Below are 17400 nucleotides of genomic sequence, written 5' to 3'. Positions count from 1 at the left end.
CATCCCTTTTAGGTCCAAAGATTTTCCTAAGAACCTTATTTTCAAATACTCTCAATTTATGTTCCTCTTTCAATGTAAGGGACCAAGTTTCACACCCATATAATACGAGCACTACATACAAAATTACTGTTTTGTATATTTTAACTTTTAGTTTCTTAGTTATTAAACTAGAAGACAAATGTTTATGAAGAGAGAAGTAACATGCATTTCCTGAATTAAGCCTACTTTTTATTTCCTCTTTAATATAATTTTCATTGGTTAATATTACTCCTAAGTATTTGAATTTGGAAACTGGTTCAAACGAGTTGTTATCAATAATTAGATTTTGATTATTACCTAACCCTTGGTTTCGGCCTGTAAGCATATATTTAGTTTTCTCTTTGTTAACTTCCAAACCTATGTCTTTAGCAGTTTTGAAAAGTATTTTAGCATTATTCTTAATTGTATTTATATCATCCCCTAATAAGTCTACATCATCTGCATATGCTAACAACTGAGTCACACCATTTAATTTTAGTCCTTCGTTAGTTTCTGTTACCTTACTAACAGCATATTCTAAGGCAAAATTAAAGAGCAATGGATATAATGCATCTCCTTGTTTTAACCCATCATGAATTGTAAATTTGTCAGGCACATAAATACCCACACGAATTTTACTTTCTGTTTCACTGGTGCATACTTTTATCATATTAACAAGCTTCTTAGGTATTCCAAATTCGACTAATATATTATATAATTTATCTCTTTTGACCGAATCATATGCTTTTTTTAAATCAATGAATACCTGATGGACATTTTGATTATATTCCCACTTTATTCAAGTGACTTCCTTTTACCTACGCTAAAAAAAGAAATTTAAAAAAAAATCAATATTAGTCTTTTTTTCAACATGTCCATTGAGAATGTAAATGATCTGTCCATTTTTTATTTTGTCAGGAAACCTTTAAAGTTTGACATTATAGTTATTGGACCTTTGTTGCCATTGCACTGAAAGTTTACATCATTGCAAAGGTTGATATCTATCTACCAGATAGAACACTGGAATTGAATGATATTAGGTAGTTGTTCTGTAATGGAGATAACACAATTCCATTATAACTTTGTCATTCGGTAAAATAATCGATTACTTTGATTTCACTATTATTCAAAATGTATCTATCTGTTAAAAGCAAAAGTAAGAACCGAAGTCCACCATGCCAGCAACACTACTACTTCTAAGCAGCTCCCACAATTGACTGAGGTTAGAATGAAAGTTTGTCTTGTTTTAAGTTCACTTGTATGCACAGATAGGCTATTTGGGAGTGGACCTACAGTTTAAAGTGGGAAATGAACCACTGTGCCTCCACCAGGAATCGAACCCGGTTAGAATGCAAGTGGTTTCTCATACTCAGATGGCAATTGTAGTTGATTGAGGGAAATTGTAGGCTGCAATTGTTTGATCTCTTATCGTCTGATGTCTACATACAAGCAATTTGGTATATTGAGTGTGTTTTTCGTTCATCTACGCAATATGGCAGCAGCCACGAGAATGCAAACTCAAGACAGGCACACAAATTTGGAAGTAGTAAATACTGTATAGATGAATGAACAGGGCAAAATTTAAATTAACACACAAGTATTGCTTTCGAAAATCTTAGCATGCTGTGGAGCAAATTGTGGTTTTGCCTTAAAGGGAAGACACGCGAATACCACTACTCACTCGTGCATGCAGTGATCGAAGTGGTAGTTTGTAGCTAGGGTGAAACGAGCCTTGGAAATCGGTCGGGAAGTTGTTTGTTATTGTTTCACATAATTTGTAGGTAGTCACACGCAGTCTGAGAAACAGAAAAGTCACACATACAAGAACCTTGCTTGCAGGCCACGGATAATAATCCTGGGGAAGTGGCGCTACCAGCTCCTATTTTCCAAAATTTGGCACGTTAGGTATTACACCAGATGTGTCATTTGTGTATGATACATTTTTATTATATTCCTGTGGAGATTCGAACAGTGTTCTCGGCTTGCGAGCCAGCTTAAACGGCGTTAGCGTCCAATGTTTCGAGCGCATACATTGCTCCCATCATAAGGTAGAGAGCATCCTGCTTAGAGCAATGTATGCACTCCATTAGTTTGAGAAAATCTAAAATAAGAGGAATTCCTATCCCTGTTCTTGTGTTGATATTTCCTGGCAAATAAGAGGCTGGCGCGGTCTATTCCCGCGCTATACTGTGACAGTCAGATTTACCGACGTCATTATTATTATTATTATTCATATCCATAGCGGTAAAAAATGTGTTGAATCAAAGTGTTGAGTGTTTTAATTTGTAAGAATACATATTTGATTTTTGCCAAGCCGACGGGAGGAACGAGACGTTCGCGTGTCTTAAGGGTGAGCACCTGAAGGGTCACGTAATGCGTCCGAAGCTTAGGAAATTCGACCGTAATGACAGACATTTAAATATCTCGGTTTCCAGCGGTCAGATTCATGTGAAACTTATACCAGCGCAGCGGCATGTGTGCAAGGACGGATGTGTGGAGTTTCGTCGCGATCAAGCAACAATTACGGACGCCAGATCAAATCGGTTGTAATTGATCAGTTTGTGGGCAACGATAGCAATTGAGCTATGGGCGACAGCGAGGCGGAGGCTTAATCCGCAGAAACTGAACTTCGAGCACGGCCCGTCCATGTTGGGAGACAATAGAGCGAAGTGGAATGACCTCTTGGGGAGCGTCACTTCAACGAGCGCCTAGCGTCATTTTTCAAAATCCAAATAAAACGAAGGACATGGTTTTTCGATACACAGTCTTACGGCGATCCTTGTAGAGAGAGCACCTCCGTGCTACCTCTCCGTATACAGTTTTGCCGCGATTCTTGTAACGAGAGCACCTTCGTCCTACCTCTTCGTGTACAGTGGACCTTGTTTTGTTTTGTGAACACCAGTGTGTGTGATAGGCAGTAAGTCTACACGAGTGCGCCTACCTCAACCGCTGGGGGAAGTTGAAGCGAGACCGTGTTTCCGAGATTACCTTACGCCGTTTATAATTTTTGAGAAACGAGGAACACCGGAAACTATGGCGGGCTAGAGGAAGAAGAGAGATGAGGGCGTTACCGTCGATTCGCCCGATGTCAGAAGAGACTACGCCGATGATGCCTACCCGCCGCCACGGAGAGAGAGAGAAACGACGAGCTACGCCGATGATGCCTACCCGCCGCCACGGAGAGAGAGAGACGACGACGACGAACCCCGCCCTGTTGATACGCCGATGATGCCTACCAGCCGCCACAGAGAGAGAGATGTTGAACGTCGCCATGTTGATGTCCCGACGCCCAGACCATGGAGATGTACACCGATCCCGAGAGAAAGAGAAGCCGAGGAACCAGACGTATGAACGCTCTTCGCATCTTCATCGTCGCGACCAAGGAAACCTTTCGTGTGAATACTATGTGTTTTCAATCGCCCATAAAAACGCCAGGATGCACCTCGGAAGCTGAGAGATGGTAATGTATTCATCTGTGTGATTGTCAGCACGTGACGGCCCGATTGATTTAGAGAACGCCCTTAAAATTCGTCAACATTTTGAAAACGCCCACACAGCTCGAAACGTCATACCAAACTCCCGTTGCGCTTGCCATTTGTAATTTGTTCGTCTCAGGTCAATTTTTCTTATTCCTTGTGATATTTTTTTAATGATCTTAAATTCATTGTTGTTTGTGCTCCTTTGTATTTGTTTAAAGTGCGTACTATTAGAGTAAAGCGCCGCCCACTTAATTGTCTAATCTACCTGAGGTTTGTTCATTTCTTTGTGTCAGTGCTGTGTCGCTGCTAGCTACGTCTGGTCGCATATGTGATTATTTGTTAAAGTATTTGCCTGGTAATATGAATTGCTCGTCGCGGCGAAGTGTTTAAGTCCCGCCTGCTAGAGAGTATATGTTTGCGTCACTCAACGGAGGTTATTGTTATGTTTGGAACCACGTGAGGTCTTGTAAAAAGGATTGATTGATTGATTGATTTAGTTTATTTTACTTCGCGTTTTGTGCCTCTTGGCTAATTTGCGAAGATGGGGATGAGTGATGAAATGGATGAAAATGGACATTCACAAACAACCATACCCGACCGGGATTCGTACCCGGGACCCTTGGCGTCGCAGCGCGATGTGCTAACCACTCGGCCACAGGGTCGGGCTTGTAAAAAGGAAAACGTCCGCCCACGTGAATGTAATTGCCGTTGAGACGCCTTTGTTTATGCTGGTCAAATAATGTATTGTCACCGCGCCGACCTAGTTTCTTTTTTAAAAAGGTGAACTTAAGTAAGGGCTGGCTAGGATTTGAGTAGCACTGGAGCAAAATCACAAATGACCTGATTAGACAAAAATTCAAGGTAAATTTAAATATGAATGCGATAATTAGGGCTTGTCGTCATATAAACCTGTACATGCTATGTATCATTTTTGTGTTGATGACCCCGTAGAGAGAATCTGTGAGAGAATGTGTGTGGAATGCAAGAGTGGGGACCTGTAATAATTCCATCGTTTGTTGGTTATGAATAAAATATACTTTTTATTTTTCATGTTAATTTTGGGCTATATCATTTCGTACGCATGTCGCTACCCGTGATTTTCAGGTATGCAGCTAGCCGATTCCCGGCTACAGGTAAAGAGGTGGTAATTTGAAAGTATATATGTTTTTTATTCGATACGGCTAATTACTATGCACTGTTGGTCACCGGTTCCTACACACGAACTCAACCTGGACCGTAACGCTATTTCGCTTGTCCGAGGGAGATTTTGCCGCCTCTATCTAGGTAGTGGTAGCATTTGTTTTCCCGGGCAAGGGAGGGCGTTTCACAATACATTGAAGAAACAATGCTTTCTAACGACCGCCATGTTGGGCAGATTTCAGTTGTATATTGGCATTTATCTTATTCGTATATTTTCAAGTTAAGAACTTGGATTAAATTATTTATAGTTAATTGTTTTTATAATTCATGTATATATTACGTTTCTTTATATTTTATAATATTATTCACGTATTTTTTTGACTTTCTTTTTCGCGTATTTTTGCAACATTTATTCAGAATTTATAGGATCCCAAATAATATATGCAACGTTTTAATTGTTTTTGAAGCACAAGTTAAATACATTTCTTCTTAATATCGATTTTTGTTCAACAATGTACAAGATTGAAGTAATTTGTCTTCCTTATAAACTAAATCTTTATTTAATTATTTTTTTATGTACAAGGGCAAATATGATTTATTTGATAAAATCAGTTTAGTTATTTCTATATAGTTTAATATTGTAATATTATAGCAAAGTATTTCTCCCTCGTTTTCAATAAAATATCGTATTCCTATTGGCTGTTTGTTAGGAGTAGGCGAACCACGCTTCGTGTTCTTGGCGATGTAAAAACTTCCACTTTGGCATTTTTAATTGTTGCCAACCTGAACTTTAGCTTACTATCGCTAATTAACATTGATGTGTTATATAAGAAACTAAAGGTTAAAATATACAAAACAGTAATTTTGCCTGTAGTATTATATGGGTGTGAAACTTGGTCCCTTACATTGAAAGAGGAACATAAATTGAGAGTATTTGAAAATAGGATCCTTAGGAAAATATTTGGACCTAAAAGGGATGAGGAGACAGGTGAGTGGAGAAGGTTACATAATTTAGAACTACATAATTTGTATTCATGTCCAGATATTATTAGAATAATTAAATCAAGAAGACTTAGGTGGGCAGGCCATGTGGCACGAATGGGAGAGGAAAGAGGAGTTTACAGGATTCTTGTTGGGAAACCAGATGGTAAGAGACCTGTAGGAAGGCCAAGACGAAGATGGAGGGACAACGTTGAGATGGACCTAAAGGAAATCGGTAGGGATGGGAAAGAGTATATAGATCTTGCTCAAGATAGGAACAGATGGAAGGCCTGTGTTGCTGCAGCCATGAACCTTCGGGTTTAAGAAGGCTAGGGAGTTAGTTAGTTAGTTAGTTAGTTAGTGTTATATAATTATCAGTTTTTCTTGTGTTATTTTATGTTATGAGTTTGTATTGTACGTTAGAACAATCTGTTATGCTGCACCTCGCGCTTGAGGTAGCAGTTGAGGTCTTGCTATTAACTGTGAAGGCGGTGCGCGGACTCTCGTGTTAAATAAATTGCTTATGACTGCCTGCGAGCGTGCATGACCCAACAAATTATAACTTTTAACTTGTGCGAATCAGTATGTACGCGCGCGATTCGTGATTAAAGATTTTGGACATTTTAATTATAAAGTATTTGGAATTTTATTTACTGTCACGTGTCGCAATTCGGTGGTTTCCTTCCTGGAGGAAGGGTGGATCGTCTTAATCCCGATCCCTGGGTGAGAACTGGTGCTCCCAACTGACCAGCGGGAGCAAGGAGCGGTATGTTGCCAATTCGGCATACCCTGGAGTTACGAGTGGTGGCACGTTGCAAGTTTATACTCCGAAGTCGATACCAAAGGTTCATGGACGTCTCCAGGATTTTTTTTTTCCAGGGAGGGGCAAGCAAGGTAGTTTTTTTTCCAGGGGGGGGCAAACAAGGTGCATGTTCCCCCATAACAGTGTTGTCTCCTCAAAAACCATTGCTTTAATTTGAAGTTATCATGTTCATGCAATAATTAACATATATTATTATAGCTAAAATGCAATTGCGCGATATATATAATTTTTGGTTGACTTTCCTTTTCCAGGTGGGTCGTGCCCTTGCCTCTCTTTCGGACATTCATGCAAAGGTTCTATTTTTATTTCGCGTCTACCACTTTCGGTTAATCGCGATGATAATGGATGTGATAGGTGATGGAAGTGGTATAAAGACAAATGACCCATCCATATTTTCTAATCCGACATTAGACTTCGCAGTGTATTACGCTAACTAATTTGCCACGGGATCGGCTTCTTCGTGTTTGTCTGCTCATCAAATGATTGATTAGTTATTCAAACTATGTAGGTAGCAAAGCTATATAAAATAACGAAACAGAAAAAAAAATCCACTTGACGTCTTGTAGTACTATCATCAACCTACAATTTCATGCTCTCAAATCCACACAGAAAACTTCTTGTGGCATTAGTTTTACGGAATGGCCTTCGGGAATAAAGATCGCCCATTTCCTGGTTCAGCTCGAAACAATTCAGGTGCCTTATCGAAGCTGCTCTTGAGCACGCAGGGTTTCTAACCTACTTCGCCGTAATTCAGTTGTTGTATCTTGTTTAATATGATGTATTGTAGAGCCAACCGCAGATTAAATAGGAGGAAAAAGACTTTTTCCGACGGAAAATAAGTTGGCAATGCTGCGAACACCGAGGCATTCTTGATAAGACGCCTGAGGAGGGTCGAGAAAACTTTCCTGAAAAAGCGCAACCCCAGTATCGAAGGTCATGCTACACGTGGATCGGCAACTTTCGGGAGCATGCTGTCTGTCTACACAATTCTACACAAATACCTGTTTGAAAATGAATCTTCTGCTCGCATTTTATTTTTCAAATGTAGTTCTGACATTGTAGTCATTTTGCAATTATTTTTATTTGTTTTTATTTTGCTTTGCTTTTATGTCACTTTATAATTAAACTATGAAGATGGATGATAAATAGATGAAATTGATGAAGAGACACCTAAAAAAGATATTTACAGACCAGGACTCGAACCCGGAATCTAAAGCGGATAGGTGGGGGGGGGGGAGACCGTCAATAACTCCCGGTCACGAACTGGCTTATAATTTTTGTAATTTCTCAGGAGTATTTTTTGTTCTGTTCATGCATAATGCCTGCTTTCGGAAACTTAATTTATAAGTGACACACTTCGTTCGGTGGGGACAAGCCACGAATTGTTTGAGAGGAGGGACAAATCTCGTTCATATACTAAATACAATCATGGACTATACTTGAAATGGCCTCCCCGATGGCGCAGTGGTTGCGTCGTCGCCTAGTAATCAAGGGGTCCCGGGTTCGATACCCGGTGGAGGCACAAGTGGTTCGGATTCCACTTCAAACTGAAGGTCCAGTCCCGATTAGCCTTACTGTGCATAAAGTGGACTCAAAACACCAAATCAATCAATCATATACTTGAAATGTGACGTGCTAAACACTACTTTCGGAGATCAGATGGACATGGCAATTTTGATACACAAGTTGCACTTTTTCTACTTAGATTATTTATGTCCAAATTTTATCCTAATAGATAATCTCGCAACAACGCAAAATGTTTAAATTGACTCGAATTCACAATGGCTCATATACAGTGTGTTTATAAATGAACGGTGCGGCTTCAAAAATTATTAATAAATCTATTTATTACCTTACACGGGCAAAACGTACACCGTAATCAGCAGCAACTGTCCAAGTTTATATAACTATTTTTAAATTGATATAAAGATAGAAATCGAGAGAGGGCAATTGCCCCTCTGTGCCCCCTTGCAGGTGCTCTTGGCCGTCTGGAAGAAATAGTGCACGAAAGACGTGAAAACTAAATCCATCTTGAGTATCCTTTTGTCTTGCTACTCTTAGATTCTGCAACCTTTCTTTCTATAGTCCAATGTTTGCCTTCCTTACCTCCTACAGTCGTTTTCACGTTCAGAAGACACAATGGGCTCTTATGGGCAATGCTTTTCTTACGGGAAATACGAGCGCGCTGTTGTTAAATTTCTGGATTTACAAATTTAGCTTAAGTAAAATCGGTACCTGCAGTTTTGCAGGAAATTTTGTAGAGAATACGATGGTGAACAGAAAAAACTGGTAACGTGCTTACATAATTTTAGATAAATTAAAAACGCAAATTTTCTGTGAAAACACAATTTTTACATTGTTTTCATTCCTAACGTTGAAACATGCCGTAAAATTTAAGCATTCATTATTAAAAAAATTGACACTGTTTTTTAATTGTCATAGGTGACGGTGGTACTCAGAATTTATCAATACTTTAAAGCATATTTGCATTAAAAAATATTCAAATAAAGTACTTGTATGTGGAGATTTTTTATATTCGTGCAGTAGAAAATGTCGTCGCTGGCCATTTTTTGTTCTGTAATTCCAAGTAAAAACTTCCAGCGACAAAGTTGTGGAGAAAATAATGAAATTATTTTTTATAACCACTCAAAGGTTCCCAGAAATATTACTTCCATGCATTTGGAGTTTCTTTTTAACCCGAACCGCGCGCGAAGTAAGGAGACGTTGTCTGGCAAACTTGAGCTGACTCGCCGAAGCATTCCGGCTAATCACCACCAAGTTTTCGAGTTGTCATTTTATTTCCATTCAGTAAAAATATGAACTTCATGCAGTTCGTTATAATAGAATTGAAATTACTTAAATTTAATAATTGACAATTATTTCCAATGCTGCTGTTGTGAGCAACATTAGTGCTGTCGCAAATACACGTTGTTTTTGTTTACATTAATACTGAAATGAAGATCACCTTTCAGTTTCCAACGTACACATAAATTCATAGACACCATATTAACCTTTGAAAGGCTTTCCAACACGTGACAAAATATGGGGCTTCAAGATAGAAATATGACATGCCTTGCTTGAGTCATTCACGTGTTATCAGTTCACGTGGGCCATAACTCATTTGTTTGTTTGGGTTTTAACGTGAATCTAACCCATGTGCCAGGGTCCCCTTACTTGAGTGAGAGATCTGCTTTGGTCTGTTTAGACTTTTTCCCTCTCTCGAAAAAGTGTTTTCAGTTGTGTGAGCTCTGAGTGATTTTTACTTTTTTAAGTGATTTCTGAAGTGTCATATTCGTGCATTACACTCGCGTGTGTAGTGATCGCAATGGATCATAGTAAAAAGGGTAACTGTAACGTTCACAGTATAATATTAATATTAATAATTACATATAATTATCATTATATATGCAAAATATATAACACCTTCATTGTGAAGGAAGGTCATCATTTCCCGGCGACATGAGCTAGCGCTGTATTGGCAACACTGTGCGGTTTCTCCATAAGCGCCGTTGTGTCTTCTGAACGTGAAAACGACTTTAGAATTGATTCCTGTATAAGTTTGAGGGCTAATCTCCCCTGCCCCCTGTGGTTGTGCCACTGCACCTTCTTCCGCCGTTGTTCCTTTGTGAACTTTCATCGGCTTCAAAATACTTCATTTTCTTCAAGAGCATAATATCGTTTAATAACCGGTGATATGATTCCTCTACCCTAAATTTCTGGAATAAAGTATAATAATATAGGGGCATGGAAATCTGGAAGGGGGGCGAGGATGGCCACCTCTCCCCTTTAGAAAACGAATGTCAGCTAAATGTATATATTTCACACGTATAATTTGATTTGTCATAGTAATTTACATTAATTATTATAATGGGGATGCAGGAATGCGATAATTTCGAATTCAAGTGGTGTTTCTTGAGGGGGCAACACTATTATCGGGTTAATATGCAATTGCATATGGCATATTTCCCTGCGTCTAAAATATCGAAAGATGTCCATGACGAGGGAGGGGGGCATTCTCCCCCTTGCACCCCGTGCGCACGCCTATTGCTACTCATTTCTACACTAGTTGGAAGCTTTATTCAATTTCGAGCTAAAAATGTAATTTAATATCAAATCAGGGTTGTTTAACGTCCACGAACCCATAGATTCTAGTGGGTTCTATTGGGTTCCGCAACAAGACCGGTCCCAAGTTGCGTATTCTTTCATTTCAATATGGAACTTAGACCGTCTTTAATTTGATCCGGAAGGAAGGTCCCTGTGCCGTATTTCAACTGATCAGGAGAAAATGTCCCTGGAACGAATTGAAATACATAAAGAGGCTCTTTACAGTCCAGATCCATTTATGCTTGCTAATATTCCCTGCTGAACAGGAATTGAATTGATTTAAAATTCCTGACCCTTTAACAACCCTGGTTGAAATTCATTTTTTTACAAACAACCATATTTTTCACGGCTACTTCACATTAATCCCATACGATATACTGAGTTATTTTTCGCAATGTTCCAATGAAAGGTAAGAGATTTTGGCTATTCCTTTTTCTTCCTTGATGTTAAATAGATTATATTCGTCACGCGCCTATAACGTTACTAGCCAACATTTGTGAATTGTTCTTTCCTTGTAACGTTAACATCTACCATACTGAATTTATTTACGTTCTTTATGCAGATGGTATGTACCCAACTGCATTTTGTTCCGTTCCGCTACAGTGGTTTACATTTTGCTACATTCCTATGTAACGTTAATTACCCATATTGCCTTTCACTTCATTCCGTTACGGAGGATTGCATTCATTACGTTCCTATGTACCGTTATTTACTACCATGTTGCATTTCGTTACGTTTTTGTAACGCTAGTATATACCATATTGCATTTCGTTACTACGTTCCTTGTAACGGTAGTATATACCATATTGCATATTACGTTATGTTCCAATGAGCTCATTTCGTTACGTTCCTTTATAACGTTAATATCTACCACAATACATTTTGTTACGTTCCTTGTAACGTCAATCTATAAGATATTGCATTTCGTTACGTTACATGGGTACCAGCAGTTGAACCATACTCTTCCTCCTACAAAATGGAACGTACCGTGTAACGCAAATTGGGTACGTTACGACTCCCTGCTTGGTTTGGAAAGGGGTTAGGATGAGGAAAGGGTCTTGATTTTTTATACTGAAGCTCGTTCATTTCGTTCTCCTATTTCTCTTGGTTGAATTTTCTGAGATACGGAATCTACCTCATTTTGCTTTTCATTACGTTTTATTGCATCACCCACGGTACGCTTACATGTACTACTTAACATTTTCAATTTCCCTGTACCCTTTGGTTAGGTACGGTAAAAATAAATAGCTACCATTCGTCAAATGTTGTATTTTTGTTTTTGTTACCCATTTTTCTCTTACTTCAGTTAGGGAGCAATGCAGCTACTGGTAACAAATGTAGTCAGGAAGTAGCATCAATTGTTCCTTCCCCGCACTGTAGTTGACCAGTAAAAAAAAACTATGTAAAGCCTCGTTTCTATTACCACAAATTTGCCGTGCAACATGACGCGCGGCATGCGACGTTGCATGTGCCAAGCATTTGTTGAAATGGAAACTGTCTGCAACATGCCGCGGCGCAAGTGCCGGGGACAAAATTGCCCCAACAATTAAGACGCTCAACATGCGCTGCGGACAATGGAAACAGCCTGCAGCAAGTTCCTGGGGCATGCGCACTAGAGTAGAAACAGACGACGCGACTACAATCTGTGGTCCAACAAGATTTAATAACAATGCAAAATCACTTACAGTCATTCTTACAAAGTTTTCGTATCTACTTTGAAGACGTAAGTCTCTCATCAACGAGTTATACGCTCCTTCCGAATTTCTTTTCGCTAGAAAACTTCTAATCCACCATCTAGGTCGTTTTCGCCTCTTATTTTTACAAGTTCATGGTACGCGCCTGCCATAACCACAAAACCCGCCATAGTTGTATTGTTCATCTTTACACAAGTTAAATCACTACCAAATTATTACAGTACAAGAGAAGAAACACTGACTACTCTAAAGCACAATGGAACAACGCTACACTCAAGTCCTGCACTCCGGTGCTGTTGCGGGCGTATTTTGCAGAAGTAGTTTTGAATTGGAAACAGTGCACTGAATGACGCGCAACATGCGCCGGCACATGTTGCGCGTCATGGGTCTGGAACTTGTCAGAATGGAAACGTAGCTTAACAGAAACAGAAGGCTTTCACGATTTGTCTGAATATTAAAGTGATCTCTTTTTTCACACCCAAACATAAATAACTATTTTCAGATTTGAAAACGTAACAGGGGTGTAAGGGGTGACCTTCCACGTATTACATCCAATCCTCAACTTCATTCCACGTAGCACACCCTGGACTGCCTTTTTCAGACTAACGAGACTCTGGCGACTGGCCTATGGCTATTATAATTCTGTGTGTTCTCCTGCTATCTGTCATATGCGCTGAGTGTCTCTTTACAGCCTCAGCTTTTAACCTGTCAGAATATTTTAATATTTCAGTTATGCGACATTACAGTTATGTTATTTGTTATGGTAAGGGGCTGCACCCCGTATAACGTGGCGGGTGCAAAATAGCCTAAGTGCTGACGCACCCAAAATTAAAAAAAAAGTTACATATAACTTTAAGAAATGCGTATAAATATTTCACCATCGTTTATATTTATGTACATGTTGTTAATTTTCAAATATTGTGAAGAAATGCAGCAAGATGCTATGTATTTGATTACTAATGTGAGCCACTGTATATGTTATGTTTTTATTTCATGAACAATGTATGGTCAAACATTACTTTGCAGAGCTCCGTGGCGGAGTGGTTACCACAGTGCAATACGACGCCACAGGTTCCGAGTTCGGATCACAGCCTGTGCATTATTTTCTTTGTGATGTTCTTTCATCAATTTTGTCATTTCATCACCCATCCTCGTCTTCGCGATTAGCCAAAAGTGGCATAAAACCAAAGTTAAATATAGCAAATCAAAATCAAACATTACTTGGCATGACAAGAATGGATAGGTTATTTTGAAGCTGCTGTTATTAAAAGCAAATTGTATGTAGCTTTCCTAGACAGAAGTTTCACACACAGAAACTGATCGATTGGATAACGGCTGTGGATTCCTACTCGAGCAGAAAATATATATATTTCAATTTATTACTTACAACAATAGCAGACTGATTTCCTGCTAAATCAAAGAAAACTTGCATTCACAGTTACAAATTGACATGTTGAATGAAGTTAACTACAGATTTCTCTCACTCCAATTCTGATTAATCGAACAGCACACCACAACGTGGGTCATTATATATTTCCAACTTACTCTCGAGTTCCTCAACTAAAAATAAATTGACTGCGAGACAAAAACTCCTCTCCGATAACACATTATATGCAGAGTATACGTAAGTTGAAATTCCATCATAATAATAATTTGAATTCTTCAAGTAGTAGCTACAAATATAATTTTTCATACATATTTTCTTAGCAAAATATGAAGTTCCTCACTTCACAAGGATAACATATAAACAGTATTTCACAAGAGTTTTTAGTTCGAGCTAGTCGTAGGCCTAATATGAATATAAACGTCACTTCATTACTTAGTTAAAAAAAAAAAGTGCCAGGCAATCAGAATTCGAGGGTTTGCCTGAAATTATTTGTAGTATCTCATGTATCAAGGGGGCTTTTTAAGTAAAATGAAGGATACATACTACATGCTTTGGTCAATTCAGAGTAGTAGAAACGTAATTATACTGCATGTTGCAACTGAAACCGTAGCCTCGAAGGCCGAAGTCGTTTAGTGATCCACTCATACACTCGGTACCAAACATTTCAAGTTCGAGTAGACATCTGGGCATGGCTGTTTTTTTTTTGTAAGCATCCCTTCATATATTTAATATGATCATCATTCATCTTCATCGTCGCGATTATCTACAAGTGGCAGAAAAGCGATATAAAACATGAATAATACAAAAGTATAACAAACAAAAGAGGATAAAAGGATGAACTGAGTTTGAGTTAATGATAGGAAGTTTTATAAAATTACTGTTTCTTGAATAATCTTGTCCTTTGTTCCGATTGTATTTCTCAGTCACACGTTGCTCAATGTCCATGTCGACTGCTGTTCTTGCGTTCTTGAAAATTACTTTCTTGTCTGTCTATGCCCTTCTTTCAAACGTGGTAGGTACGCGGGCGTTCTGTCTGTTTCTACACCAAAAAGTTTAATGCACCTCCTGTCCAAGAAGACAAGCATTACTGAAAGTAATTTTCAAAATTGTAAGTGGATGAGGGCCCTTGTAAATGATAAAATATACTGTCCTTTTATTCGCTTAGTTTTGAGAATCACTTTCCATACAATTCTTGCCTTCTTGAGAGTCCAATGGCCCTGTCTAGCTACAGACCAGTTGCACAAACGCGGTTTCGTTTGTTTCGTACAACAATTCCATCTAACATTTCGTTTCTACGTATTTTCTACTTGCCAAAAGTGCCTTTCATATAGCCCCAAGGCGTTGTCTACTCGGATGCTTCGTGATCGAAGGTCACGTGTACAAAGTTTCAGGATTCAGATTTTCCGATTTTGCATGGTGCTGCTGCTATCAGTTCGGTTCGCCTTCTCAAGGTCGCGCAACAAGCAATTATTTTTCGTCTTCCGATAGGAGAAAGCTTGCCTCTGCTTAGGTGGACGAACGCGTGACACGGATGATTCTTTGGTTGGTCCTTTATGTTTCGTCCTTCAGCAACTTAATCTAAGCACGAATCATTCTCATCGCCAAACAACTGTATTTTTAAAAAAAAAAAAATGATATAATACATGTAAACAGAGAGAGAGAGAGAGAGAGAGAGAGATATAAACGTTTTCCTTCAACAAACGTTTGCTTTGCTATCGTATAAAGTGAACGTACATGTTAAAATTCATCTAGCATAAATAATCAAATTAGAACAAATTCACATAAAGCGATTAAGTATGCAGAAAAGAAATATATTTGTGATAAATACATAGTTAATAAGTAAATTCCAATAACCAGAACTTTTGTCACGCCGAATCTTATTTACGGATGTTTTCAAACGTTTTGTTTTACAATTTAATTTTTTCACTGACATCCAAAACGAAAATACGTATTATAACTTAGTGACTTTCAAGGGGTCAAAGTACTGTAATGTTAGTATGCTGCCGATCATAATTATGAGGCTTCTTCGAAAACGCCTTCGATAACGGTATTTGCTATTCGTAACGGATATGTGTATCACTTTTTCGAAACAGACTTTTGTGGAGGAAAAGAACTGTAACGTTACAAAAGTAACGAGCACAATTATACGAGAGACCTATGTTATTCTCTCCGGAACACGGCATCGGACACGGTATTGCACATCGGAACGTCTGTATCATACCAGCTATAAATAACGTTGTTGCTTTGAAAAAAGGAGTGTAACGTTTTTACAGCCGTGACCTCAATTAAGTTACTGGTTAATTGTAACGTTACTATCACTTTCCACACACACTAAAGTTACTAGTCAATACGTGACGAACCTCTTTCTTACCCTGTAACGTTACTGGTTGCCAGCAATGGATGTAACGTTAAAGTGTCACGTGAAGACCTACTCCTTTAGAGATCAGTTATGGTTCGGTACCGTTATGCACACCTGTAACGTAATGTTCATATACCTGAGGTAACGTTTCTGTTCACGAAAAAAGTTATTCTGTTTCTGGTTGTAACGTAACGGAAACCGTAATTGAAAATACCGTTCCATTTCGTTACGTTACGACTCCCTGAAACCAAGAGCTCCGAAAGCAGCTGTGCAACTTGGATCAGGCATTGGGACTGCTGTACGGTTCAGTAGCGTTTCGTCCGAAAGAGAAAATTCTAGAAAAATGCTACAGTTCGTCTGCGACGGTTTAATGAGTTGCGTTTCGTCCGTGCCTGGCTGATGATGAGTCACACCTTGACTAACCACTAGCAGCGATGGAATTGGTGACTAGTATACCTCGGTTTACAACTTTTAAAACTACATTGCATAGACAGCGGAGTGAGACTCAAGACAAATTGTCGAGAGAGAGGTCCCGGGTTCGATACCCGGAGGATGCACAAGTGGTTCGGATCCCACTTTAAACTGTAGGTCCAATCCCTATTAGCCTTAATGTGCATAAAGTGGACTTAAAACAACAAATCAAATCAAAACAAATCGTCGAGAGGAAGTGAACTTGGATCTAGAAATTTTAGTCATGGCAGATGGCAACACTTTCTTACTATCTGACAACTACGAAGGTGAGATTTGCAATTTCCAGAGAAAAAGAAATATTAAAACAAAAAAAAAAATATTTTCTTCGATGGAGCATTTAAGAGTGTTAGCAAGAGTTTGCTTCATTAAACACTATTAGGATGGTAGCCCTCAGACGAAACGCTACTTGGTCAGGTAACCGTAAGTTGTCTGTTCCTGGAATTCGGACGCGAAACGCTACGCCACGTGCTGTACACCTGGCAGTTCAAAAAGCGAAGATGAGCATGAGCGACGAATGCTGAAACTGATGAAGGGACACTCACAGAGAACACTCATGTGCAGGTCGGGATTCGAAACCGGGACCCCTGGCGTCCTAGTGCGCTGTGCTAACCACTCTGCCACGTAATATTTTTATTTACTCATTTTTAGCTACTTCCTTTTAAACTAACTAACTAACTAACTCTCTAGCTTTCTTAAACCCGAAGGTTCATGGCTGCAGCAACACAGGCCTTCCATCTGTCCCTATATTGAGCAAGATCGGTTTCCCAACAAGAATCCTATAAACTCCTCTTTCCTCTCCCATTCGTGCCATATGGCCTGCCCACCTAAGTCTTCTTGATTTAATTATTCTAATAATATCTGGACATGAATACAAATTATGTAGTTCTAAATTATTCTAAATTATGTAACCTTCTCCACTCACCTGTCTCCTCATCCCTTTTAGG

At 39.0% G+C, this 17400-nt stretch overlaps 1 protein-coding gene across 1 annotated transcript in view; it reads left to right on the top strand.

Moving 5' to 3' along the window:
* LOC145990545 (pickpocket protein 28-like) overlaps window positions 1–17400 on the top strand; it is a 91856-nt gene that overhangs the window by 26378 nt on the left and 48078 nt on the right. The gene's annotated exons all lie outside the window — the stretch shown is intronic.

This window comes from Lepisma saccharinum, chromosome 7 (genome assembly GCF_977018435.1).
Source record: "Lepisma saccharinum chromosome 7, izLepSacc3.1, whole genome shotgun sequence".
NCBI classification, from domain to species: Eukaryota; Metazoa; Arthropoda; class Insecta; order Zygentoma; family Lepismatidae; genus Lepisma; species Lepisma saccharinum.
Note: the sequence above shows the minus strand (reverse complement) of the source record. Positions and strands in the feature narration are given on the sequence as shown.